Consider the following 25,302-nt stretch of genomic DNA (forward strand, 5'->3'; position numbering starts at 1 on the left):
GGGTGGAGGCTCTGCGGTTGGGCTGGGAGCTAGGATTCCCGAGTCCCTTTCCCTTTAGCATTTCAGTGGGAGATCAGGGAAGATGCCACACATACCTACCTCCCCGAAAATGTTATTTGGGTGCCTTGATGTGTCACCTCTCTGGGGCCTGCCAAGGCTTAAAGAGGAGCCTGCGAGGGACAGAGCTGGCTTGTTGATGCTGTGGGTAGAGGGCTGTGTGGCCTGCCCCACCTGTGTCATGGAGGGGCAGAGCCAGCCCTGGTGGCTCCCTCAGGTGGGTGGTGGCATCTGCTCTCTGGTGGCCGTTCCCACGAGCCTCTCCCTTCATGACCCTGCACCTGGGCCTGTTCAGAGAAGTGTGGTCCTTCTCCTTTGCCCTGGGTCATAGGGTGGTGACATTCAGAAATACTGCTAATAGCTGACATTTATGCAATGCCATGTGTGGGCACGGTGCTGAGCACTTATCCGTGCCATCTCTCACCCCATCCCCACCCCAGCCCTGTGAGTAAGGCACAGGGATCGCCCACCCCACTCATCAGGAGAAACCTCATTTGTCTCCACATCCGGCTCCCTCACCAGGGGCTTGGATTTGCCTGGGCAGCCAGGGACCATGCCTGGTGCTGCTCTGTACCCACGGCACCGGCCTACCCCTGGTAGGAAGTGGGCGCTCTGTGCTGGTTGGTCAAACAAGGGGAGAGTGGGTGCATCTCTGGGACTCTGATCCTCCCCCTGGACCTAATTTGAGGACATCCTGCTCCATTGAGAAAACAGGATCTGAAAGGTGGTGAGGGCACACGCGTGTGCAGGAGGGACAGGGAGACAGTGGCATGTGGGTTATGATTCAAGTGTGAGCTCTGGGGGCACCTGGTTGGCTCAGCGGTTAAGCATCTGCCTTCGGCTCAGGGTGTGACCCCGGAGTCCTGGGATGGAGGCCTGCATCGGGGTCCTGCAGGGAGCCTGCTTCTCCCTCTGCCTGTGTCTCTGCCTCTGCCTCTCTGTGTCTCTCATGAATAAATAAATAAAATCTAAAGAAAAAAAATTTTTTCAAAGTGTGAGCTCTGGGGCCTGTGGTTTGCCAGGAGGACGGGGCGGGCAGAGAGTCTTGGTTCTATGTCTTTGCAGCTAATTTGGGGCAAGCGGCCTCAACTCTCCTGGGACTCAGTTTCCTTTTCACTAACAGAGGGGTTCTAACCCCATCTATCTGACAGGGTGGTTGTGGGGACGACGTCAGGTACTATGCATGAGGTACTTAGAGCATCTCTTAGAGCAAACAGAGGTTTGCTATTGTAATTAGTGAACAGTGAGGGCCCCTGGGGAAGCTCGACAGTGGGGTAGGTACGTGGCAAAATGGCCTTGTAAAGGAGGGAGCACTGTATTTTCTTCTCTCTGGGCACCTCAGCAGCGTGGCCGCTCCCACAGCTCAGGGTGACGCGGTTCTCCTTGAGCAAGATGTGTCTTAGGTGAGAGGTGACACAGGGAGACAGCAGCCCGAGAAGGGGCCTTGTGAACTGGTGAGGGACGCAGAGGCCTGGGCCGTGGATGCCCGCTGTCCAGGTGCCGTCTCTTTACCGCTGGCACAGCTTAGACCAGCTTTTAGGAACGCTGACACGGAGGGAGACAGTTCTGAGCTGGCTTACCCTGAAACCTGCATTTACTGAGAAGCCTTGAAGTGTTGGATTTACCGGGACTGGCTTAATTAGCATTCCTCCTGTCAGGGTGAATGGGGCTCAAGACACGGATGAAGTTCGTTCACTCATAGGAAAAGAATGGAAATGATATTTTTTTGCGTCCATGCCTATGTGGCTCATGAAATTCTTACCAGTATATGCCTCTCTGTGCTTTCCTTTCTGTGTCTACTTTCGAAATATGTGTCCTCGTGTGTGGTCATCTGTGTAATACATATATGATATATATAATACATAAACGGATGTATAAATTGGAAGAAAGAAAATAAGCCAAAGTTTGTCGGTTCTCTCTGGATGAAGGGAGTATGGGCTACTTTTAATTTTCATTAATATACTCTATTGCAACTCTCTAATTTTCCAAAGTAAACATGACCAAAAAGATAAAATGATTACGTCGCTGTAAGCTGTGTTCTTAGCTATGAACTGTGTTCTTCGAGCTAGGCAAATGGAGCCAGTCGATGGTGTGTGCTTTAGGCCGGAGCTTGGGTCCCCCCCGCGCCCCCCTCGTGAGTCCCGTCCTTTCCTTTCCCTGAGCATGCTGGCTTGGGGATCATCTTCCTGCCACGCGTGTCCACAAGCAGCCAGACCCCCACGGACTGTCTGTGTCAAACGCGAGAGGCCCCCAAAGAAGCAGAGAGCTTCTTTGTCTATTGTCTCTGCTTTACAGATTAGACACCCGAGACCCAGGGAGCTTAGGGACCCCACAGGGTCAGGGTGGGCGCAGAACCTGGGCTAGAACCCAGGTCCCAGGACTCCCGGTGCAGGTTTGCCTCACATCGCATCCCTCGGGTGGCCAGAAGGAGGGGTTCTGGGACACATCTTCAGCCCCACGTGCTCGTTGTCTGATGGGGATCTACAGCTCGCAGAGAATAAAAGCTTAGAGGGTTTTGCGACTCGTCCAAGGTCCCGCAGCAAGCAGCAGAGTTGGAATTGGGATTCTGTTGCTCGTTGCCACAATGGAAGGATGCTCAGAAAAGAGCTAGGATGTGGGCGCAAAGGACAAAAAAAAAAGGCAAGCCAGAGAAGAAAGGAACGAGAACACCAGGGCTCCCCGTGACAAAGAACACAGTCCGGTGTGCGTGTGTGTGTGTGTGTGTGTGTGTGTGTGTGTGTGAGGGGTGAGAGGGAATGGCGTTGCGGCGTTTTGGGGAGGCAGGAGGTGAGAATGGTAGCTGGTGAGTAGGGCAGAGGGAAGGAAAAGAAGAGACAGATGGGAAACAATCCGTGAAAGCCAAAAACCTCAAGTCAGACAAATGTTTATTTTATTTAGTGTTGATAACAGGGGGAAAAAAATGCTGACGGAAACTCACAACTAGCACAGGCTGGTGCCAGCTCTTGAGACCTAGCGGAAAGTGCTAGAAGGGGCCTCCTCCCGGCAGGGCAGGCCCCAGCTTGGCTGGCACACCCCAGCAGGGCATGATGCCTGCCAGGAAAGGCTGCCCGAGGAGCAGGCCCCAGCAGAGAGCGCCCCGGAACGGCAGCTAGGGCCCCCCGTGGGCTCGGCCCACTCCGCAGGGCATCAGGGCCCCCGTCTGTGACGCAGACGCACTCCTGCTCTGTCCACCTGGTGAAACTGTTGGGAGGACTTCGTCCTGGCCAGCACGGAGTCTTGGGGGTGGGCTGTGCCGTCCTGCCCCGGACTCTGTCGTCAGCAGCACACAGAGAGCCAAGAAATATGAAATCACTGTTTTCAAGACTGTGGGTGCATCCAAAAGCCAAGTGCCGGGATGAGGAAGCAACGGAGGGCACCTGCGACTGCCCCAGCTCCCTGCCAGGACGCAGCACGCAGAGGCCAGCCGACGAGCCGGGCGGGCACCTGGTTCGAGGAGCCGGGGCTGGGAGTGCAGGAGGTCTTGGCAGCTGTAGGGTGCAGGCCGGGGCGCTGGAGAGCCCAGATGCAGAGGGGGGACCCCAGAGAGCTGCATGGGTTCCTCTGCAAGCCACTGCGCATTCTGATCAGTACATACAAGTGAGGAAATGCCTCGATGGCCATAGTTTCTCTTCCCACTAAACAGACTGGGAAACTCATAATGCAGGGAGCATTGACTACGCTGCTCCAACGCCCAGGCTGAGGGTTCAAATGTTCCTGCTCTTTCTGCAAAAAAAAAAAAAAAAAAAAAAAAAAAAAAAAAAAAAAAAGATACTTTGTTTGAATCATGTCCAAGCTCCACCCTCTATTTGTATTTTTGTATTTGGTTTTTGTGGGTCTAAATAGAATAGCCTCTCTGCACCCACCCCCTTATTTCTCATGCCTTTGACTCAATGAAGAATAAGGGTCTGTTGTCCCACAGAGTGTCCCACGTTCTGGATTCGCTTGACTGCATTCTTGTGGGGGATGTCGAGCTGGCTCCTCTCTCCTTGGTGACTCCTATACTAAGCACAAGACCTAAAGCCTTCACCAGATTCAAGTTCAAGCCTTTTTTTGGCAAGAACCCTTCACAGGTGGTGCTTGCCTGCTTGTTTTCCAGGTAGTAGCACTCCGTGGCGATTCACAATGGGCCCAGCAGGGTTGGTTGCTCATTTCCGCTCCTGGCCGGGTAGCTGTAGTTTCACAGCTTTGCACCCCACACCAGAAAGCATGTGAGAGTGCATGTGGGTCAGAATGGTGTTTGTATGTGAACAGTCTTGAATCCACTTTCATTTAAGGAAAGTCTTTTCAAATTTTGATTTTTTTTTTTTAAGCCTCAGGCTTCATAACAGATGATGGTGACACATGGTAGGTCACAGCCCTGAACCATTGAATTACTGAGTCCTAAGGGTTTAGACATGAGTTTGGAGTCTGACCCGTCTTTATACCAGCTGAGACACTGGTGGTTGCCTGGACTGATTTCCAGTGACAGGGATGCCAGACCCACCCTACGGTGGCCCATTTCACTGGTGAGTAAGTTTGACCGTTAGAAAAATCGGGCCTGCCTGTAAGTCCCACAAACCCACTGCCAGTTGGAATTTTACCCCATAAAGCCAAGCGTATGGTATCGATCTGCCAATCAGACCACTAAAGCCTGCCCATGTACTGTCCAAGCAAACAAGCCCAGGTCATCCCTGGTCATGAGTTCATGTCCCCTCATCTCCCTTTCCTATCTATGAGGTCAGCACAGAGTCCAGGTCCTGGTACAGGAGGGTCACTGGAACCAGAACAGAAGCCCAACAAGGTGGGAAAGAATCACCCGCAGAGGAAATGGGCCTGCTTCCTTCTGCCTTCTGGAATCCAGATCCCCAGGCATTTTCCCTCCCTGCCTCCAAGCCAGGCTGGGTCTGTCCCCCTGCTGGGGAGAAATGTGCTATCAAAAATGGAGACCTTGGGTGTCCTTACAGCCTCTCGAGTGGCAGGGAGGGGAAGGGGGTGCCCAGCTCCATCCATTAGGGATGAGCCAGCTAACCCACTCGAGCGGATTTAAAAGTAGAGCCAAGAATTTAACTTCAAGATGTACTTTACCTCCCGAAATCAAATCATCTCGATTTTAGCGCAGTTGTTGAACAGACTTTCCCGTTGGGTTTAATGCTGCAGCTTTTCCGGAAACTCTTGTGTGGGATGAAGGTCAGGATTTTATGGGCTCAGACGTGTTTCCATCGCTAGCTGCGTGATTGTCCTGGGGACTAGCTCGTTCCATTGAAGATGTCTCTCCCGTCTGATCCCTGCTCAGTGCCAACCTTCCTGTTTCCTCCCCTCTCTCCAGCATTCCTAGAAGAGCCCTTTAATATGTCCCCTGCTTCTAATCCTTCCCCCAGGAAGCCTAGGTCCCCTAAATGCCTATTTCTATACTAACTTCCCAGCCCCCAGCCCAGCACCCCAGGCTGTCTTCCAGGGCCCTCATTCTCTGGCACCAGGGACCTGGCCAAATGCCCTCCCTCCGTGGCCCCCACATTCCTTCTTTGGAAACAAATCAGATCCTATCTGTTCATACCTTGGTATCGAATGATACCTCTTTCTAGGTTAACCTCCTCCAGAAAGTCTTCCCTGCTTATCTCTATCTTCCCCCTGGACCTCTCCCTCTCCTGGCCTCTAGTATGACATAAACCCACAAACTAGTCTCTCTTCCTCAGTGGACCTTTCATTTCTCCCCTGCAGGGCCGAAATATCTACATCAGAGATAGATAGATCCACATCATCCCTTACATTTCCAGCCCCCTTGCTGGAAGGTAGGGCCTGTGCCTACTTCTGGACAGTGAGCAGAAGTGACATGTGTCACTTCCTGGCTGAGGCAGTGAAGAGCTGGCAGGAGTCCTCTTCCATCCCTTTCTTCCCCTTCTGCAGCAACCACAGATGCTGTGGTTCAGATGGCGCAGCTACAAGACGACAGATTCTCCATCAGCCTGGTTCCCTGCACGACTGTATGGATCAGAGCTTCCCACTGCCTTGTGTTAGACACTTAGTATGAGCAAGAAACAGATTTTATCCTGTTAAGTCTCTGAGGTCTGGGGGGTTTATCGGCCTCTAGCAGGTAGAATTAACATTAATATAACCTCTCCTTTGTGCCTCCACCCCTGCCCCTATCTCCACTACCCTATTCCTGGCAGCTCTGAGCACAGTCTGGGCACCTGGTGTAGAAGGTTCAGTAAATAAGGCTTTTTAGTCTAAATTATGAATTTCATGGGCTGGTAACTGGGACACGGAATCATAAATGGGGCAACTTAAGAGAATAGTCTTAGCAGGATCAGGCTCGGTGAAAACCACCCTTGACCTCAGCTACCATGCAGCCTGACCTCACTGGTCAAACCCGAGAACCCTGTAGCGTGCTGACAGATGCAAACCGGGACTAGGATCCCCCATGGCTCTATGATTTGGGAACAATCCCGTGCTCTCTCAGAGCCTTGAGCTACACATCCACAAAATGACAAAATGATGTCAGCCTCGGGGACCTGGAACCTCCTCCTAGCTCTACCCCTTCTAGGAAGACTTGAATGTCCCCCAGAAGACGAGAAGCAAACTCTAGTGTGGTTGTGTTGGTATGATGCCCAACTCCCCCCAGCTCATGGGTATTTGATGTAAAGAAGGCAAGTTGTGACACGGCAGGGAGAGAGGAAAGGTCCTTTATGGGGCCAGTAAGCTGCAGACCATGGCTTGCCATATGTCTACTAATTGCCATTCCTTGGATTGGCGGACAAAGTGGGGCTGGAGCCCTGAAGGGAGAGCATATAGATACCCCTTGCCTTCACCAAGATATCAGTTAGAACTTCTCATTCCACTGTGAGCCCTTTGGGGCCATGGCTATGTCTTTTTCACAATCGTATTCCCAGTATCCTATTCAGAGATTGGCCCAGAGAAAGTCCTGGAAGGGTAACTGACTTCCCCTGGAGGTGGCGAGTGGCCTGTTGGTAGGTGTGTAAGCTGAGGCTGGATAGTCACTGGGCAGGGAAGTGGTAGACGGTGTCCTGAACAGTGAGCAGAGCAGATGAGGTGACCAGCAGATTTGTCCTGGGCTGAGCCCCACCAGGGGTTCCCTGGGTGAGGCTGGCGGGGGGCATCTGCAAAGCCAGACTTCTAGGATGTGGGTTCAGGAAAGGTCCCGATGATGTGATATTCCCTCTTGCTTCCATGTTGAGGTCAGTGAGGTGCATATTCTTAACATATGTCAACCTGAGAGCTCTGCTCCTGCCGAGAAGCTGTCGCAGAGGTATTCAGTAGAGGACACAGCGTAGGAAACATTGCTGTTGTGCTTGGGGCACTTGCAGCTAACGGGGCATGTACAATGAGGGGCCACTGGGCAGGGGTGACCCTGCCAGAGCCTGTTTGGCTTGGCCAAGGAGGAGTGGGCATTAGTAACATCTGGCAGCCCAAGCATGGTCCCCTCAGCTGTCAGATGGGATGAAGCACGGCTGACCTGAGCTGAGCACCTACTACGTGCCAGGTGTTGGCCTCAGACCTCCCCCATCTACTGTCCCCTTCAGGCACCACCATCTCGTCTCTGGACGAAGGAGCTGCCTGTGAGTCGGCCTGACTCAGGGCACATCTGCCTCTAATAAAAACATCAAGCTTTCCTTGGTGCCTTGAATCCAATGACCCCATCCAGAAAGCGGGAGCCTACACATGACATTATCTGATGCTACCCGCCTGTCCTTGAGGTCATGTGAGGAGCGTAGATTAGCCTCAGCAAAGATGATTTTATTCGGCAGGGGTCTTGGGGAAAACCTTTGACTCTTGGCATCGGGCTCAGACCATGTGGTTTTCATCCTAGGAAGGATGTGCCTTCTATGGCCTCCTAGTCTCCTCAGTCCCTACACAATGTACACGTGAGTGTAACACATGCCACACACACACACACATGCCTACATGGGTACACCCTAAAAACCCCACACACCGGTACCCACATATCCACACTCATGTGTGAGTACACGCTCTGGGTGCTGCTCACACGACACGCCCACATAATCTGCTCATGTACAGGCACACACGTGTGTCCACGTCAGCTTGTCTTCCTCGCCCCACCTCCCCGCCCACATTCCCCCCTCACGTGTACATGCTCACCCTTGTACACACCAGGCAGAGAGAGAACGCTCACATTTGCACGTGCTCTTTCTCTGAGCAAAGACATTCTCTCTTTGAGCAGAGGATGAGGAAAGCGAGCCAAGAGTTCTCAGCTGCTCCTGCGGTCCCCCCCCCCGCCCCCCAGAGCTCAGACCAGGAGCAGTTTTGAGCAGCAAAGTGAAAGAAAGGGGACAGGTAAGGGGTGCTGGAGCAGGGAGCCTGGCGGGGATCTTTCCCAGGCCAGAACTGGTCCGTGCCTTGGTTTCCCTGGGTATCCATTTCCAAATCATCCAAGTGGGGATGAAGCACCTTCAACCCCATCGCTTGGTTCCTGAATGCCCAGCACAGGCATGTGGAGGCCATTCAGAGGAGGCCCCAGGGGGCCTTTCTCACGACTGAGTTCCCTGTTCCCCGCAGGCCCATGTGGTGGAATGTGGGGGTCACACCTTGAAGGGTCATCAATTCATTGTCCCAGTGTCAGAGCTGCATGGGCCCTTACCCATGGGAGATTCTCCCCTAATTCTCAGGTGGGGAAACTGAGGCCAGGAAGGGAAGACTGAGCACTTAGCACCATGACTGGTACTTTCCAGTTCCTCAGGGGACACGTGGTGAACCGCTGTCAGATGTGGCTCTTTTGCCCCTTTTGTATCCACTCTTGAGGCATCTGGGAACTTGGAACATGAGGGACCAGATGAGGCAATATTAAATTTTGTGCAAATAACTGTGGGAAATTCAGCTGCTGAATTCAGATGCACCCACTCCAGGTATATACACATGCGTGCACATGCACACACATACACTCACGCAGGTACAACTCTCTATCACACACACACATGCACGCACACCTTCACCCAGGAAACCCCCTCCAGGTTGACGAGACCTGCGTGGAGGTAAGCAGATGGGGGAGCGGTGTGAGTTCCCAGGCCAACTGCTGCCAGGGCCCAGATAACACGTCCAGGCTGGTGTCTGTTTGAATGCGTTTGATTCCATGTTTCTGGCCAAGCACGGGGTTCCACCAGTGTGAAGATGAGCACGGTCTGCTCCCTCCCCTTGCAGAGCCTAAAGTCCAGTGGAGGGCCACCATGTAGTCCCTGGCACGGAGGGCCACTGCTTGGAGGCGGGTGTACCACACGTGTCTGGACAGGGTCCTATGGACACGCAGCGTGGGGAGTGCCGGGTTCCCACGGGACTTGGAGGAAGAGCTCTCAAAAGAAGGGAAGATGGAAGGACAAGTAGAATTTGCCAAATAAAGAAGCAGGAGCTAGAACAGTGTGTGCACCAGCCACCGGGGTGAAGGGTGCAGCATATTGGGGGGACCAGAGCCTGGGACAGGAGAGGCCAGAGAGGCAGCCTGTGAACAGATGGGAAGGGCCTTCAATGCCTTGCCGGGGTTTGGCTTTACTCTGTGGGTGGGCAAATGGGTTCCAGAATGGGTTTCAAGAGACAAGGGATGAGAGAGTGTCACCCTGGTGACTGTGAGGAGCCCTCTGGAGGTGGGAACCTGGCCTGGAGCTAAAGGCACCAGGGACAGAGGCAGGAGTTCCGGGGGAGCCCCTGTGCTGTGGGGGGCTTGGAGGCGGAGCAGGTGTGCGGGATGTAATCTGAAGCAGCAGAGGCGGCAGGGAGCGGGGACCCGCAGCCAGGGGCTTCGGAGTCAGATGGGAGAGGCGGTCCCGGAGTGGGAGGTGGCAAAGACAAAGGCAACGGTAGGGCTGGGGAGGGACGGGCCGTGGCTTCCCCGAGGTGGTGCAGGCCACAGCATCCCTCCCCAGGCCGCAGCATCCCTCCCCAGGCCGCAGCATCTCTCCCTAGGCTGCAGCATCCCTCCCCAGGCCGCAGCATCCCTCCCCAGGCCGCAGCATCCCTCCCCAGGCCTCTCCGGGCAGGAACCAGCCATTGTTTGGCAGCGGTGCCGAAGCCCAGAATATTAACATCTTTCTCAGGTTGATCTCCTCCTTCCCCCCCCCCTCGCCCCACCCCCATCCTGCTCATTTGAAATCCCTGCAATTCGGGGGAGAAAGTTACTTTAATCCTCTGGTTCCTATCAGCCTAATTACAGTTTCAATAGACAAACGGGCCTGGCTCTAAATGAGATCGGAGGACACAGGAACACATTATGTTGGCGCTAATAATGATCTGTCTTTGTTTTATCATTTCATGTTGTTGCTTCTCATTTTGGCTGCCTGAATTCTTAATGCCTTCGAGTGTCTCGCGGAGATTGCTTCCTCTTGCTGCCAGGCCGGGACACAGTTGCAGACTTGCATATGAAAACACCCAGCCTGGTGCCTGCAGCTAACAAGCCAGCCACCATTTAAATTTCAATCAGCCCTTCTGTTTGTGTGTAAGTTCTTTGGATGGTTGAAATTAGCAATTTTGAAAAATTGATTAAAATTGCTGGTTTCATGAAGCCTCAAAACATCAAAATCAATCTTTCTTTTTTTTTTTTTTTAAACACACCGAAATTCTTGTTGGACTTACCATGTCTGCAGTATGGGAAACTGCCAAGTGTGCCGGGGATGCGGTGGAGAAGGGTGAGCTCTGTGCTCAGGGGCTTGTCTTGGCTCTAGACTGACTCCTGTGTGACCTTCTTAAGTGCTTGAACCTCTCGGTATCTCATTTTTTTTTCCATCTGTGAAATAAAAGGGTTTGACTGGATAGGGGATCTCTAGAAGGCTCTCACAGCCCTGACACTATGTAATTATGTGCTCTAAGTCAGGTTAAAAAAAATTAAAAAAAAAAAAAGAAGAATGGATCTTTGCAGGTAGGATCTACGTTTGGATGAGTTGAGAATACTAACAACCCATAGCATACTCCTGAACATTTTTTTTAGCGAAATCCAGGCACTTTACATGCATTATTTACATCCATTGATGCATCACAAGAAGACTATGAGAAATACAATTATTATCCCTATTTTTAGGTGTAGAAACAGAGGCTTTCCACCTTCCACAGTGCCATGATTCCCAGCAGGGGGGACATGAAGCCTTCTCCCCATGGCCACTTGATAGCTCCAGGTAAGGGAATTCTTGCCCGTCCAGCAGAGGGCTCCCCCTATTTCTGGGAGAGTCACACATGTGCTCACGGCTCCCTGGCCTGACCAGGGCAGTGGACATTTGAGGTGACCCTGGGCTCTCTTCACTTTGCTCTGTCTGTGACTCGATGTCATAGAAGCTATATCCATCAACTTTGCAGCAGAGATGCTGCAGGGAAGTGATAGAGGGTAAAAAGAGGAGAATGACTTATTTCCCCAAATAGTGTGAAGTGCTCACTAGCACATACCCACAGTCCTGGCCACGGTCTTGGCACTTTAAAGAAATGCTTTAAGATTATTGCTTGGTTTGAGGAGGAAAAAAAAAAAAAAAGCACTGTGAAGAGAAGAAATAATAGGCCAAAAATGGAGTCACTTGTGCTAATCCCCACTTCAGTAAATCAATACTTCATACTTAACCTAACTATAGTTTCAAAATCTTTCCCAGGAATGTAATCTTAAACCAGTTAATCTGGAATATTTTGGTGAGTGGTACTGAGGTAATCCACCTGATGAACTCCTCTGTCCCCAAAAGAAAGATGTAGGTAATCCTTCTTTCCTTCTCCCAGCCTCCTTTTGCCTATAAAAGTCTCCCATTTTTTTTACAGCTCTTTGGAGCTCCTTTCTGTTTGCTGGATGAGATACTGTCAGATTCCTGAATCATTGAATGAATAAATTCAATTTGATCTTTAAAGTTGCTCAGTTGGATTTAGTTTTCCAACAATACTCTGCTGGTATGGGCTGGACTAGAATCCCTTCAGCATTTCTGGCCCTACCTTTGTGCGCTTCCACTCATACTTGCCTTGCTCAGTAACTGGGCACTGTTGCTTCCTCCACTTCACCTGAGTAAGATGAATGTCAAGGCCATTGTCTGTCTTCCATAGGTCCTCATGGAACAGCTGTCAATAGTGCTTAATCGATCCAGGAATTGCCTAGGATCCTCCTTAAGAAAGGAGAGATGCTCAGTGCTCACTCCAGACTTACTGAAAAGAGCCCTAGCCAGTTTAGAAGGCCTTGGTTTCTTAAACATGCTCTATGTGTGCACATGGACAGTATCCTTGTGTTCTTACCTTCCAACTCACTGGCAAGAGAGTCAGTGTGTAGACAGTTTAAATTCCATTCACAATCCTCTAGGTATTTATGGAACCCGTACAAAGCTAGAAGGAAAAGAGAGGTGTTATGGGGAAACCATGTTTCCCAGACCTAGAATTAAATACCAACTCCTTGTGAACTTGGAAGCCACTTAAGTCTCTGAGCCTGGTTTCTGCAATTTTCAGATGAGAAAAAATGGTCTCTCCCTCTGGATTGTCTTGGGGAGAGAGATATGGTATGTATGTGGGTCACCTGGTATAATGCCCAGTACAGAAGTGGGTGCTTAACTGGTAGTAGCTACTATTCCTACCTGAGGAAACTGATGGCACCCCTAAGGTGACTGTTCTAAGGCTTCTGTGAATCCCCAAGTCTCTGGCCTCTCATGGCATATAAATTTCATCTTCAAGGGGAGAGGATGCTAGGTGGTAAGCTAGGCTTACTCATCAGAAAGATGGCTTGTGTTCCTTTCATTTAACTTTTTATTTAGCTCCTTTGCATTTGACTCAAATCTATGTGTCAGTGTAGTATCAGCTATTATGTGTTATGGACCTTCAGGGAATTAAAAAAATTCTTGAAATAATAAATACAACACTCTCCATGATCAAGAAGTGCTTTACAATAAAGCACAGTGGTAGGCAAAGGTCATACTTGTAGGTGGTGTAGACTGCAGGCTGGAAGGAGATAAGAGGTGATGATGGAGTGAATTTGACCTGGCTTTCTTCTGAGTCTTTCATTTGGTGAAGGCACTCTTCTGTACCACCTTCATGAACATCTAGAACACCACAAAGCCAGAGCCAATGAATTCAGGAATCAGGGTTTCCCAGCTAAGGGAGAACTCTTTGACTTGGCACTAGGTAGCACTAACTTTTTATCTGGGAGTGAGAGAAACCCAGCTTAGCCTGGCTTAAGCCAAGATGGAGGCCATCAACTTATGGGCCAGGAGCTACACGACTGGACCCAGATACCATATGGAATTGTTAGCACCATCTCTCAGCTTTTATTCCTCTGTGTTGAATTTATTCTCAGGCTGGCTGCCCCCATGTGATGGCAAAAGTGGTCCCCAGCAGTTCCAGGCTCACATCCTGCCTGATCAGCAAGAACAGGAAGCAAACCACTCTTCCCTAGTGGTTTCAGCCAAATCCTGGTGCTGACTCTCCATGAGTCACCAGGGTCATGCACCCATCCCTGAACAAATGCCTACGTCCGAGGGAGAGGGGGGCACTGACTGTCCAGGCTTGGCTCACTTGCCCACTCCAGGGCCAGAGGTAGACAGTGAGGGTTGGCTGGCTCCTGTAGGAAGGGAGCTAAGAAGCTGAGTGGTCAAAACAACAAAGAGATGTCCATTCACACTGGGCCCAGGCTCAGTGACAGAACTGGAGATGCCTTCTTATCAACCTTGATCCCCCAAAACACATTGTTTGAGGCTTTTGCTTTTGACCTATTAAAATACACAGTGATTGAGAAAATTGGAAAAAACAAACGTTGTCTTAGGTCGGTGTCCTCAAAAGTGGATGTTGAGACAAGATTCAGTGTTCAAGATATCTAGATGGGATATCATCCCAGGAAGCACAGTAAGGGTTGCAGAATGAAACGGAGAAAGAAGAAAAGCCAGTACAAGCCAAGCTAGTGAGTGGGTTCCTGCTGTGGGCCATGGGGGTTCAGTTGCTTTTGGGGCTCCATTTGTGACTGTGCAGAGCACACTCAGAACTGTCCCTCAAAGCCTTGAGGAAGCTTGAGGATCTCCTGACCAGGTCCTGCCTCTCACTGGTTGAGGGTTGTTACTCCTGAGGTTTAACTGCCTGACCCTTTGGACCTGCCCTATTAAGGGGAAAACAAGGTTCTGCAGCGCTAACCTGCTGTTGGGTAGAAATGCAGCTACTTGAGTGGGAAGCATCTGTGGGGAAGGTTGCTGCCCATCGCAGCTGCAGCTGACTTCCAGGGAGGATCAGGAGAGATGGGGGGACACCAGCAGCATTTGCTAAAAATCCAGATTGGCTTAGATTTTAGGGAACCACTATTACTTTTGTTCGGTACCTTAATGACATTGGAATTAGCACAGGAATATGCTCTTATTTCTTTTAAATTCATTCTGAAGAATTTAGGTGTGAAATGTCATGGTATTTGTAATTTGCTTCAAAATATTTCAGCAAAAATACAATGAAGCAAATAGTGCAAAGTATTAGCAGTTGTTAAATCTAGGTGATAGATATACCTTCAAAGGTGTTAATTATGCTATTTCTATCATTTGGTAAGTTTGGGAATATTTGTAATAATAATAATAATAAAGCCAAAAACCACTGTGTGATGCTAGGATCTGTTTGTGTTTGGTGGTTGAGCAGTGGCTGCTTTTCCACCCTTTTCCCTGCCTTGAAGCTTAGCACAGTGGTATAGAACTCTGGTTGGAGCAATTTGTCTCCAAATTGTTGTGTGACTTTGGAAAATTTGCTGGGCCTCAGTTTCTCTGTGTATAAATGAAGGATAGGATGTTCCAGATTTCTGAGATCTTCCACACCCTGAGGCTATATGGGTCTGTGAGCAGTTTCTAATGCGTGGTGGAAATTTCAGAATGCCAACAGGAGGGACTTTGGAACTCCTAGTCAACTGTCCTTTCTAGAACCTTCGGTTGGAGGTTGTTGGGCCACTTCTAAACTGCTTTCAGACCCAGCCACTGACTTAGAAGATGGTCTCAGTCAGCTTTCAGGGCTGTCCTCTTTCTTCAGGGCTGACTTTGGACTGCTGGGCCTCAGTGTGGTTGAACTCCTGGGGAGAGGGGCCCATCGAGAGAGGAAAACAAGACCTTGGGTCTCACAAAAAGTGGAAGGAAGCCAATGTCTATTGGCTTCTATGCCCACTACACTGAGAGTTTTTACTATAAATGATGTGGAATTGTGTCAAATGATTTTTTTAATCCTATTGAGATAATCATATGATTTCACTGATATTGGAATATTAAACCAACCTTTTATTTTTAGGATAAATGCCACTGGGTCATGGTCTTTTTGTATATTACTGAATGCAGTTTGCTCATATTTCAAAGCAATTTATGCCCCATGAAGAGTATTGGTCTATAGTTTTCCATTTTAATAATATCTTTTACTGCTTTTGGTATCAGGATAACCTGGCTTCATAGAACCTGATGGGAAGTGATTTCTCTTTCTATATTTTCTGAAGGCGTTTGATAGGTGTGGAATTTCCTTTCTACCTACTTTTTTTTTTTTTTAATAGATGTAACTGGTAAAACTATTGGAGTTTAGTGCTTTTTTTTTGTAGGAAGACTTATTTCAATTTATTTCAGTACAGTAGCTATAGGGTTATTCAGGCTTTCTACTTCTTCTTGAGTGAGTTTGGTAGTTTGTGGCTTTCAAGTAATTAGTACATGTTTACCAAATTGTTGAATTTATGGCATAAAATTGTTGACACTATTTATCATTCTCATATCCTTTTATTATTGTGTAATCTGCCTTTTTACCTCTGCATGTATTCCTTTTTATGGGATCTGCTTTACTTGATATGAATGTACTAATGGAATGTTCTCATAATTAGTGTTTGTGTGGTATGTTTTCTTCCATCCTTTGTTTCTAACCTCTCTGTGTTAAATCTAAAGGGGTTAACTTATTGATAGTATGTAGTCTGGTCCTGCTGCTTTTTTACCTAGTCTGGCCTTGCTTTTTTTTTTCTTTTTTTTTTTTTTTTTTTACCCAGCCTTTGACCTTTGAAATGGAATAATATGATCACTGGTAGATTGGGTTTAAATATGTGATCCTGCTATTTATTTTCTACTTTTCCCACTCATTCCTTATTCCACTTTCCCCCCTTAATTATTTCCCTGTATCAATTCAATTTTTCTTTATGACTCTGTTGTACCCTCTCTATAAGCTTACTAACCACTTCTTTGTTTTATGTTTTTAGTTATTGCTCTAGAGTTTGTGATATTTATGTTTAACTCATCACAGTCTACTTTCCATCAATATACTGCTTTATATGTGATGTAAGAATTTTACAACAGTATACTTCCTTTCCCTCCCTCTCTTTTGTATTATTGTTGTCACATATTTTACTTACACATATATTATAACCTACAATACACTGTTATTTTTATATGAAGTAGTTAGCTACCTTTTAAAGAAAATAAGAAGCAAGAAAACACATATTTTTAAAAATCTACCCACATATTTAGCATTTCCATACTCTTCATTCATTTGTAAAGATCTGATTTCCATCTGATATTTTCCTTCAGCCAGGAGAGCTTTATTTAATAATTCTTGTAATGCAAGTAGCCTAGCAATAATGAATTCTCTTGCCTTTTATTTGTCTGAAATTCTTTATTTTGCCTTTCCCTTTAAACAATATTTTCACTTGATAAAGAATTCTAGATTGATAGGCATTTTTTTTCCCTCCTCTCTATAGCAGATATATTGTTCCATTGTCTTCTGGCTTGCATAGTTTCAGTTGAATAATCTCGATAAGTTTTTAGTTATGTTCTGTATGTGGTATTTTTTCTTTTACCACTTTTAGGATTTTTCTCTTCATCATTGGTTTTCATAAACTAGATTATGAAATGTCTTCGTGTGATTTTCTTTGTATTTATTCTGCCTTGGGGTTTGTTCCGTTTTTTGGATGTTAACTTTTATTTTTAATAAAATTTAGGATATTTTCAGCTATGTATGACTTCTTCAAAAAACTTCTTTGCTCCTTCTTTTTTCTTTGGGGACTCCAAATTACACATATGGTAGACGATTTAATATGGTCTTACATGTCATTGAGGCTCTGTTTAATTTATTCACTTTTTTTCTCTCTTCTGCTTTTTTTGGGATAGTCTCTCTCACCTCCTCTTCAATTTTACTTATGTTTTCTTTTTGTAATGTCTAATCTGATTTTAAGCCTGTCTGGTGAACTTTTCATTTTAGATATTGTGATTTTTGGCTCTAGATGTTCCAGGTTTTTTTTTTTTTTAAGTTTCCTTTTCTCTTTTTATTATGCTTATAGTTTCCTTAAACTCTTAAAAATATTTATAATATCTACCTTGAAGTCTTTTTATGTTAATTCCATTACCTTTATGATTTCTAGGTTTGATTCTGTAGACTGATTCTGTTGACTGGGTTACATTTTTCGGTTTTGTTTTGTTTTTGCATGTTTGGTTATTTTTTATTAGATGCTGGACATTGTGAAAATGAGATTGTTGAGTGTGGATTTTGTTTTCTCCTGTTGAGTACACTGAGTCATGTTCTAGCAGCCAGTTAGTTTACTTTCAGGTCATCTTGTACTTATGAGACTTGTTTGTAAACTTGGTAGAGTCTAGAGTAGCATTTACTCTAGGGCTTGCTTAGTTCCCCTACTGGTGCCTTTTATGCGGTTTCTTCTGAATGCTCTGAGCATTCAGTAAGGTATTTCCATTCTTTTTGGTTAGAACTCAAATGTCTCTCAACCCTGTTGAGCTTTAGTATTTGTTCAGCTGGTAGTTTCCCAGTAGTTGTTCTTTCTTTGGCAATTGTTCCTTTTCTAGACTCATGGAGTATCTTCCTACACACTTGTAGCTTAGTATTCAACCAGACTCAGGGGATCTCTGTGCAGACTTCTGAAGCTCTTTCTCTGCATAGCTTCTTCCTCTTCAGTTCTCTGTCCCATAGAATCCAAAAATCTTAGGTTTCCCAAAGTCTAATCTCTCTCTTGTAAGGTATGGAGACTACACTTGCTCCTTGGATCTACACAAATCTTTGCCAAGTCCAATAAATGGCTCTGGGCAGAAATATTTATACTCACTTCCTTTGTTTTTCTTTTCTAAAGAACTTAAGTACTATGATGCATATTGTTCAACATCTGAAGACAATTGTTTTACATATTTTTCCCATGCTTTTTGTCTAATTGTTTTAGATTATATAGAAGGAAGAATATGGCTCTTTAAAGATGTCCATGTCATAACCTCTGGAACCAATGGATATGCTAGGTTACGTGGTAAAGGGAAATTAAGATTGCAGATAAAATTAAGGTTGCTAATCAGCTGACTTAAAAAAATTAATTAATTTATTCATGAGAGACACACAAGAGAGGCAGAGACATATGCAGAGGGAGAAGCAGGCTCCCTGCAGGGAACCTGATGCAGGACTCAATCCTAGGACCCTGGGATCATGACCTGAGCCAAAGACAGATGCTCAACTACTGAGTTACCCAGGTACCCCCTAACCAACTGACTTTAAAATAAGGATATTATCTTGGATTATTCAGATGGGCCCAAGATACTTGCAGGGACCTTGAAAAGTAGAAGAGGGGTAAAGGAGAAAACCAGAGAGATGGCAACATGGAAGGCTTTGGTTCCATGCTGTTGGCTTTGAAGATATCAAATGGGAAACATAAGCCAAGGAAAGCAGGTGGTTTCTAGAATTTGTAACGGACAAAGAAAGGATTTCTCTTTAATGGCCTGCAGAAGTAATGCAGCTCTGATGACACCTTGATTTTAACTCACTCAGACTCATTCTGACCTCCAGACCTAGAAGATAATAAATTTATATTGTTGAAGCCACTAAGTTTGTGGTTATTTGTTAGAGCAGCAATAGGAACATTGGTATTTTTTAAAAGTTTTCCACTGACCTCGTTTAACCTCCCCAATTTACAGCTGAGGCCACTGAAACAAATGGCTAAAGGCAGATACTGGGGGATCTCAGTGTTGCAAAGCCCACTTAAAACAAGAGTACAGAATATGTATTTTATATCCTCCCAGGAAGATGCCTCTTGGCATACAGGTATTTGTAACTGTGGCAGGAGATCTGCAATGCGCTTGGATGCAAAATGTACATCCTAAATAACCTGGCAGTGAAGGCCAACCCATTAGCTATGCAAAACTATGGATTTTTGCAGTTCAAAAATCAGTTTAATCAGCCTTATTACCACAAAAGTGCCCGCATATAAACCTGGTGTGAGTCATTGATTGGTTTTGATCGAGTTGATGAGAATTCCGGTATTTAACAGACTTCAGCACTCTGGAGAACCACAGAGCATATTCTGCTAAGGCTCATATCAATTCCATCTCCAGCTTTACATCAGCAAGGGCGGTTCTCAGCTTGGTTTCAATCATTCCATGCATTTAAAAAAATTAGTGCTTTCACTGAGCCAGCAGGAGCCAAGCATTGCCTAGATTTTGGCGTTCAGTAGCATTCTGAGATCTATTGATTCATGTTCAAAATTTCAGGGACTCTAGGATTCCTTGGTGAGATCATTAGGTGAGAATTTTTCCTCCTTCTTTCTTTCCCTCCCATCCCCTCCTCTTCAATTCCCTTCTCTTCTTTCTATTTTTAAAATTAACCTTAGGTTGGTTACACCTGGGACAGATGAACGCCTCTGCCTGTGGACCATATGCAGGTTAGTAGACAATTGGATTATCCCAGGGCTCCTTTCCTGCCTTGACATTTTTCTAATTCCACAGTGCCTCTGGATGATTCTTGGCTGTTACCCAGTTTAGGATTTCAGGCTGATAATGACAGCCAGATGACCCCTCTCTGCTCCTTTCTCCAGAGCACACTCTTAGCTTTTGCTTGGACCTTGACTCACTGTTTAGCTTGGAAAAACCCACTCAGCAAGTTGGCATTTTGCAGGTGGTTGAGGACAAATGCAGAGAGTGAAGGCAAAAGTGACTGGTTAAAACTTCTAGAGCATGCACAGTTGTTCTCAGTGCTTGGCCATCAGAGTCAGGCTATAGATAGATACTAAATATCACCCTCATTTTATACAGGAGGAGACTGTAGACACAGAGGGATTAAGTAACTTTTGAAGCAGCACAATAAATAAAGTAGCAGCCCTGGGATTTGTATCCAAGCAGTCTAGAAGCTTGTTCTTAACCACTACCTTACTATCAAAGGACCAGCCCTTTGTTGAGATTAGAGTAGGTGGCACCAGAATGCTGTGCTTGGAAGGACCAGAAGGCATTACCCTTGATGCTCCATCAAATGCCTGCAACCTCCGTTCTGAGTTCCTTTTGCATTTGAGTACAGGCATCACCTGTCATAGTTTCTAGATTCAGATAGACTGTATTCAGATTGACTCTTGGTGCCTGTATTTTCTAGTATGTGGCCCTAAACCTCAGTTTCCTTATCTGTAAAATGGGGCTACCAATACCTCTTTCAGAGGTCATTATGAGTTGAATGAAATTGTATATGCAAAACACTGGCACAGAGGGCGCACCCTCATTGAGGGATGGACCCATGGAAGGAAATACTGTAATCTAGCGATTGACATCAGGGTGGAGACTTTAAAAATAGAATATGGGCAGCTATTGCAAATATAGTACGGAGAGCTCCTGTATAACCTCCTAGCATTTCCTAATGTTAACATCTTAAATAATTTTTACATGTAATTATTAAAACCAATAAATTAATAGTGGGTAATATTATTACTAACCTACAGACTTCATTCAGATTTCACTAGTTTTCTCATTAATGTCCTTTTCCTGCCCCAGGATCCAATCCAGAACCCTATGTGGTATTTAGTGGCTGTGTCTCCCTAGTCCCTTTCAATCTGTGACAATGCCTCAGGATACCTTTGCTGTTCATGACCCTGACACTTCAGAAGGGTACTGAGCAGTGACTTTGCAGGATGTCCCTCCATTTGTGCTTGTCAGATTTTTCCTTCATGATTAGATTGAGGTTACACATTTTTGGCAAGCGTGCCCTGTAAGAGATGCGTCTTTCTCAGCGCATCAGATCGGAGCCACGTGATGTTGATGTGCCTTATTACTGGTGATGTTAACCTTGGTCACTTGATTGAGGTGGGGTCTGCCTTGAGTTTCTGTACTGCAGGTTACTGTGTTTTCTCCTCCCTTCATAATTGATAAATATCTTAGGAGAGCTGTTTTGTGACAATTCAAATCTTTTGTTTTTCCTTAAACTTTCACTTGCTAATTTTAGCATCTTGTCTGCAGTAATTATTACTGTGGTGTTGTAATAGAAAATTTTAGAATTTTCCTCATTCGTTTTGCACATATTAATTGAAATTCTTCTGTAATGAAGAGCTGCCCCCATTTATGCATTTTATAACCGTGTGGCTCCTGGATGTTTATTTTATGAGTTATGATTTGATACTCTTATTATTTTCTTGCTCCCATTGTCCCAGCCTTGACCCTTGGGGACCCTTTCTTCTTTGCCCCATGGGCAGGGTTTGCTGGAGTGGTCCAGGCCAAGAGCCCAGAGTGCACCCTAGGGCAGCGAGGGCCGGGGTGTGTGAGAGAGTGTGAGTGTGTTGCAGGGAGGGGAGAAATGAGAAATGGGAGGGCCTGACACCCTTTTCCACAGAGCAGTCTGCTTCTCTAAGACTCATGCAGCTTTGAAATTTCCCTGGACCAGCCTTCTCTTTCTGCTCCATTCTACAGCTGAGGAAATTAAGGCCTCTGGAAGGAAGGGGACCCGTTGGAGGCCCGCAGAGCATGTTGGGTGGCTGGTGAGGTGTGCGGGGAGCACCTGCGCTGTCGGGCCCCTTGTCCCTGACATCCCCGGCTGGTACCCCTTCCCCCAACCCCACCCCCAACGGGGTGCCTTGTGGCAGGAGAGCCTGTTTCAGCATCTGGGCAACCAGGGGCCGAGGGAGGTTTGTTCATCAGCGGAGGCTCAGGAAGCAGGAGGCTCTGGTGCAAAGTTTCTTCAGGAAGCCCTGGGGCTGCTGGCGCAGCTCCCTCTTCTTTCTGCCCAGCTGAAAGGGAGGGGTTTTCTGTGCCAAATCCCCAGCTCCGGCTCAGTGGGGGCCTCTAATCCCCTCCTGGCTCAGGAACGGGTTCAGCCAGGTCTGGCGGAGGTGCCCCCGGAGAGAGGATTTCTGCGGGCCTGGGAACGGGCACCCGTGGCCCCGGGCCCACCCAGGCGCGGGCCGAGATGCTGGCCGCAGAGCATGGGAAACAGGACGGACCGGAGCTGACGCGGGGCTCTGCGCGAGTCTGGGGCTCCGCAGACGGAGAACATGGCAAGTGACAGGCTGGTGTGACACATGAGACCGGCCCGTAGCAATTTCTCCAACATCTGAGCTCTTCTGGCCGGACTGCCTGCACAGGCACTAGACCCTGTGGAGACAGCACGCCCCCCCCCCCCACCCCCAACGAAAATAGAAAAGCCTGCTTTCCATCGTATAAACACAATCGTAAAGCAGAGACCGTGAGTCCTGCCAATCCCTTCCTAGTCTACAAGGAACTTTCCTTTCTAATGAGGTAGGCAGAAGAGGGGTTGGGGTCCTTGTTCTACAGATGCAGTAACAGAAGCCTGATAGAGGAAGGGGTTGTGGCCTTCTCTGGGGAGCTTAGATGATTCCAGAAAGAACCAGCCCCCCACCCACTTCTGATTTCTCGGCTGTCCCATGACACCATCCCATCTGTGGGCCTGTTCTCCGGCATCTCCAGCCTCAGAGAGCCCTTCCCGGGGCTCAGTAGGTGCTTTGGAAAACCCTCTGAGCACCGCCTGGACGTCTGTGGATGGGACTGTAGTCTTGGGTGCATTGGGGTGGAGCAGCAGCAACCCCCAGACTCATCAGCGTTGACTGGCGAGGTGACCGAGTAGTGTGTGTGTGCACGCGCGTGTGCACACGTGCACATGTACATGTCAGCTGGGCAAGGAGCAGCATGTGCTTGGAGGCGTCTGCAGAGAGGCACTTGGCTGGATCCCCGCCCTTGTCTGGCTTTGGTTTCATACTTCCTGCCCCAGCAGGCCTGGAGAGGCCAAACTGCACAGATGGCCATCTGGCTGGCACTTTAGGACATGGCCCAGTGCTCACTCACAGCCTCTCCTTCCCCCACCCTCCTATGCTTCAGTGGCTCTGTTGACTCTGCGGAGGAGTGGCCGGGCCAGGACAGGGAGGCACTGCGGTGTCGGGGCAGGGGGATCCAGTACAGGACGGGCCGAGGCAGAGCTCCCTCTTCCGTCCTCCATCAGACTCGGGTTGAAGGGCAGCTGTGTCTGTGCTGCCCAGGTCCCGAAGCCTGGCAGGCAGGAGGGTCACAGGATGGGGGAGCCTTGATACTGCTCCTAGTGGGAAAATTCTACTTCTGTGAGCATTCTCCATGGTTCCAGAAAGTCCATTCCCAAGAGCCAATCAGAGGGATGTGGCTCAGGCCCCTTCCCTCCTTCCTTCCCTCCCTCCCTTCCTTCCTTCCTTCCTTCCTTCCTTCCTTCCTTCCTTCCTTCCTTCCTTCCTTCCTTCCTTCCTTCCTTCCTTCCTTCCTTCCTTCCTTCCTCCTATTCTAGGCCCTGGCAGGCCCACCAAGATGAATAAAGAACCACTGGATCTCTTTGGCACCCACTTCTGGTTCCAGGGTTTTAGGATGGTCTTCTGAGGCCATGAGGACGATTCCTCCCCAGCATCACTGCAGAGACCCTGCTGTCTGCAGAGTGTCACAGCAGAGGATACAGTGGGGCAGGGCGGTGGGAGGTGCTGGGGAAAGAAGAGAGGCCTGGGCTCTGGATCTGGGCTCTGGGGCCTACATACTCTGTGTCCTCCCAGGGTTGCCAGATTCAGGAAAGACAGAAAACAAAACCAGGACTCCCAGTTAAATTTGCATGTCAGATAAACAATGAAATGAGCTGATCTGCAATCCCATCCCTCTCTCTCCAGCTTGTTGCCACGTAGCCTGGGGGCAAGACACACATGGCCTCTCCCTGCACAGCCTGGCTGTCACCAGCACCAGGAGAGGAAGGACCGTGGAGCCCGCACCTGCAAAGTCACCCTAGAAGTCTCTGGGTGTGTATGTGTGTTGGGGGGTCGGTCCTCCCATTCCCCACAGCCTCCACCTCTGGGCAAGTGGTCTCAGCCCCTGTCTGGGGCCTGTCGGTGCCTCAGTTTGAAAAAAGAATTATCAGGCAGCCTGGGTGGTTCAGTGGTTTAGTGCCGCCTTCAGCCCAGGGCATGATCCTGGAGGCCCGAGAGCGAGTCACATGTCGGGCTCCCTGCGTGGAGCCTGCTTCTCCCTCTGCCTGTGTCTCTGCCTCCTCTCTGTGTCTCTCATGAATAAATAAATAAGTAAATCTAAAAAAAAAAAAAAGAAAAAGAATTATCTAGGATAAGTTTGATCCATGCAATACTTGGGACATACTTATACTACAAAAAAATTGTTTCTTATCTGAAATTAAAACCTAATTGGGCACCCTGTATTTTTTTTTTAAGATTTTATTTATTCATCCTTTCTAATGAGGATGCATCGCACGGCAAAGGTGGGCCAGAGGGCCGGTCTGAGCCAAGCCTGCCTGTCTGTCTCCGCAGAGGGCAGGCTCTCCCTGTTTCCCACTAGCCCCTAGCCCAGTGTCATCTGCTGGGGGGGACAGACACCTCCAAAGTTTCTGGAGAGGAGTTGAGGTGGTTGAAAAGCCCGTGTGCTCTTTCCTCTCCCTCGCATGGGACAGTTGGCCGGGGGGGGGGGGGGGGGGTAGCCTAGGGACAAAGAGGTCCTGGGCTGTCGGCCCTACTCAGTGTTTTTCCTGCTTCTGGTCCAGCGCTGCCCTTGACTGCTGTACAGGGAGGTCAGGGAAGGGAAGAGGATGCCAGTGTCACACAGCACGTCATGGGGACGGTAAGCGGTCCTCCGGCCGCTGCAAACTGTCCTAGGCCCCCTGGGGAGACACCCTCCTGGCCCTGCACCGTGTCCCCTGGGGGTTATCCTTGGGACCCTGGGGGTTCCACCCAAGGAAGACTAATGGGATCTGAGGGGCGGAGAGCGGAGGGGTGGGGGGCTCGGCCCACAAGGTGAGTGGCGCATTCGTCTGAAGCCAGGCTGGCCTGGGGCGTTGCTAACCGCTTTGAGCATAAACATTTCCATATGTCCAACAGGCTGATTAGCCACCCAGGGACGGGGAGGGGAGAGATCGTGAATAAGGAATCCATATTAACCCAAGATCCAGCGATAGGGGCCCAGCTGAAAGAAATTAAAAAGATCATGTTTTCGAGCACTGGCCCTCCAACAGGGGAGCTTTTCTAGCTGCCAGCGAGCGTGTTACAAATTTCAGACACTAACGTATTGACAAAAGCAAACAAATAAACAAAAGTTGAAATGCAGGAGACCTCCCGGGTCTGAT

The 25,302-nt window shown here is 48.2% G+C and overlaps 1 long non-coding RNA gene across 1 annotated transcript in view; it reads left to right on the top strand.

Annotated features, from left to right (window-relative positions):
* The window catches only part of LOC140632080 (uncharacterized), a 265,581-nt gene that overhangs the window by 140,725 nt on the left and 99,554 nt on the right, over positions 1-25,302 (top strand). The window contains exon 6 of the long non-coding RNA XR_012029600.1: positions 23,849-23,974. This is a non-coding gene — a long non-coding RNA (uncharacterized lncRNA). The remainder of the gene's footprint in view (positions 1-23,848; positions 23,975-25,302) is intronic.

This window comes from Canis lupus, chromosome 4 (genome assembly GCF_048164855.1).
Source record: "Canis lupus baileyi chromosome 4, mCanLup2.hap1, whole genome shotgun sequence".
NCBI lineage: Eukaryota > Metazoa > Chordata > Mammalia > Carnivora > Canidae > Canis > Canis lupus.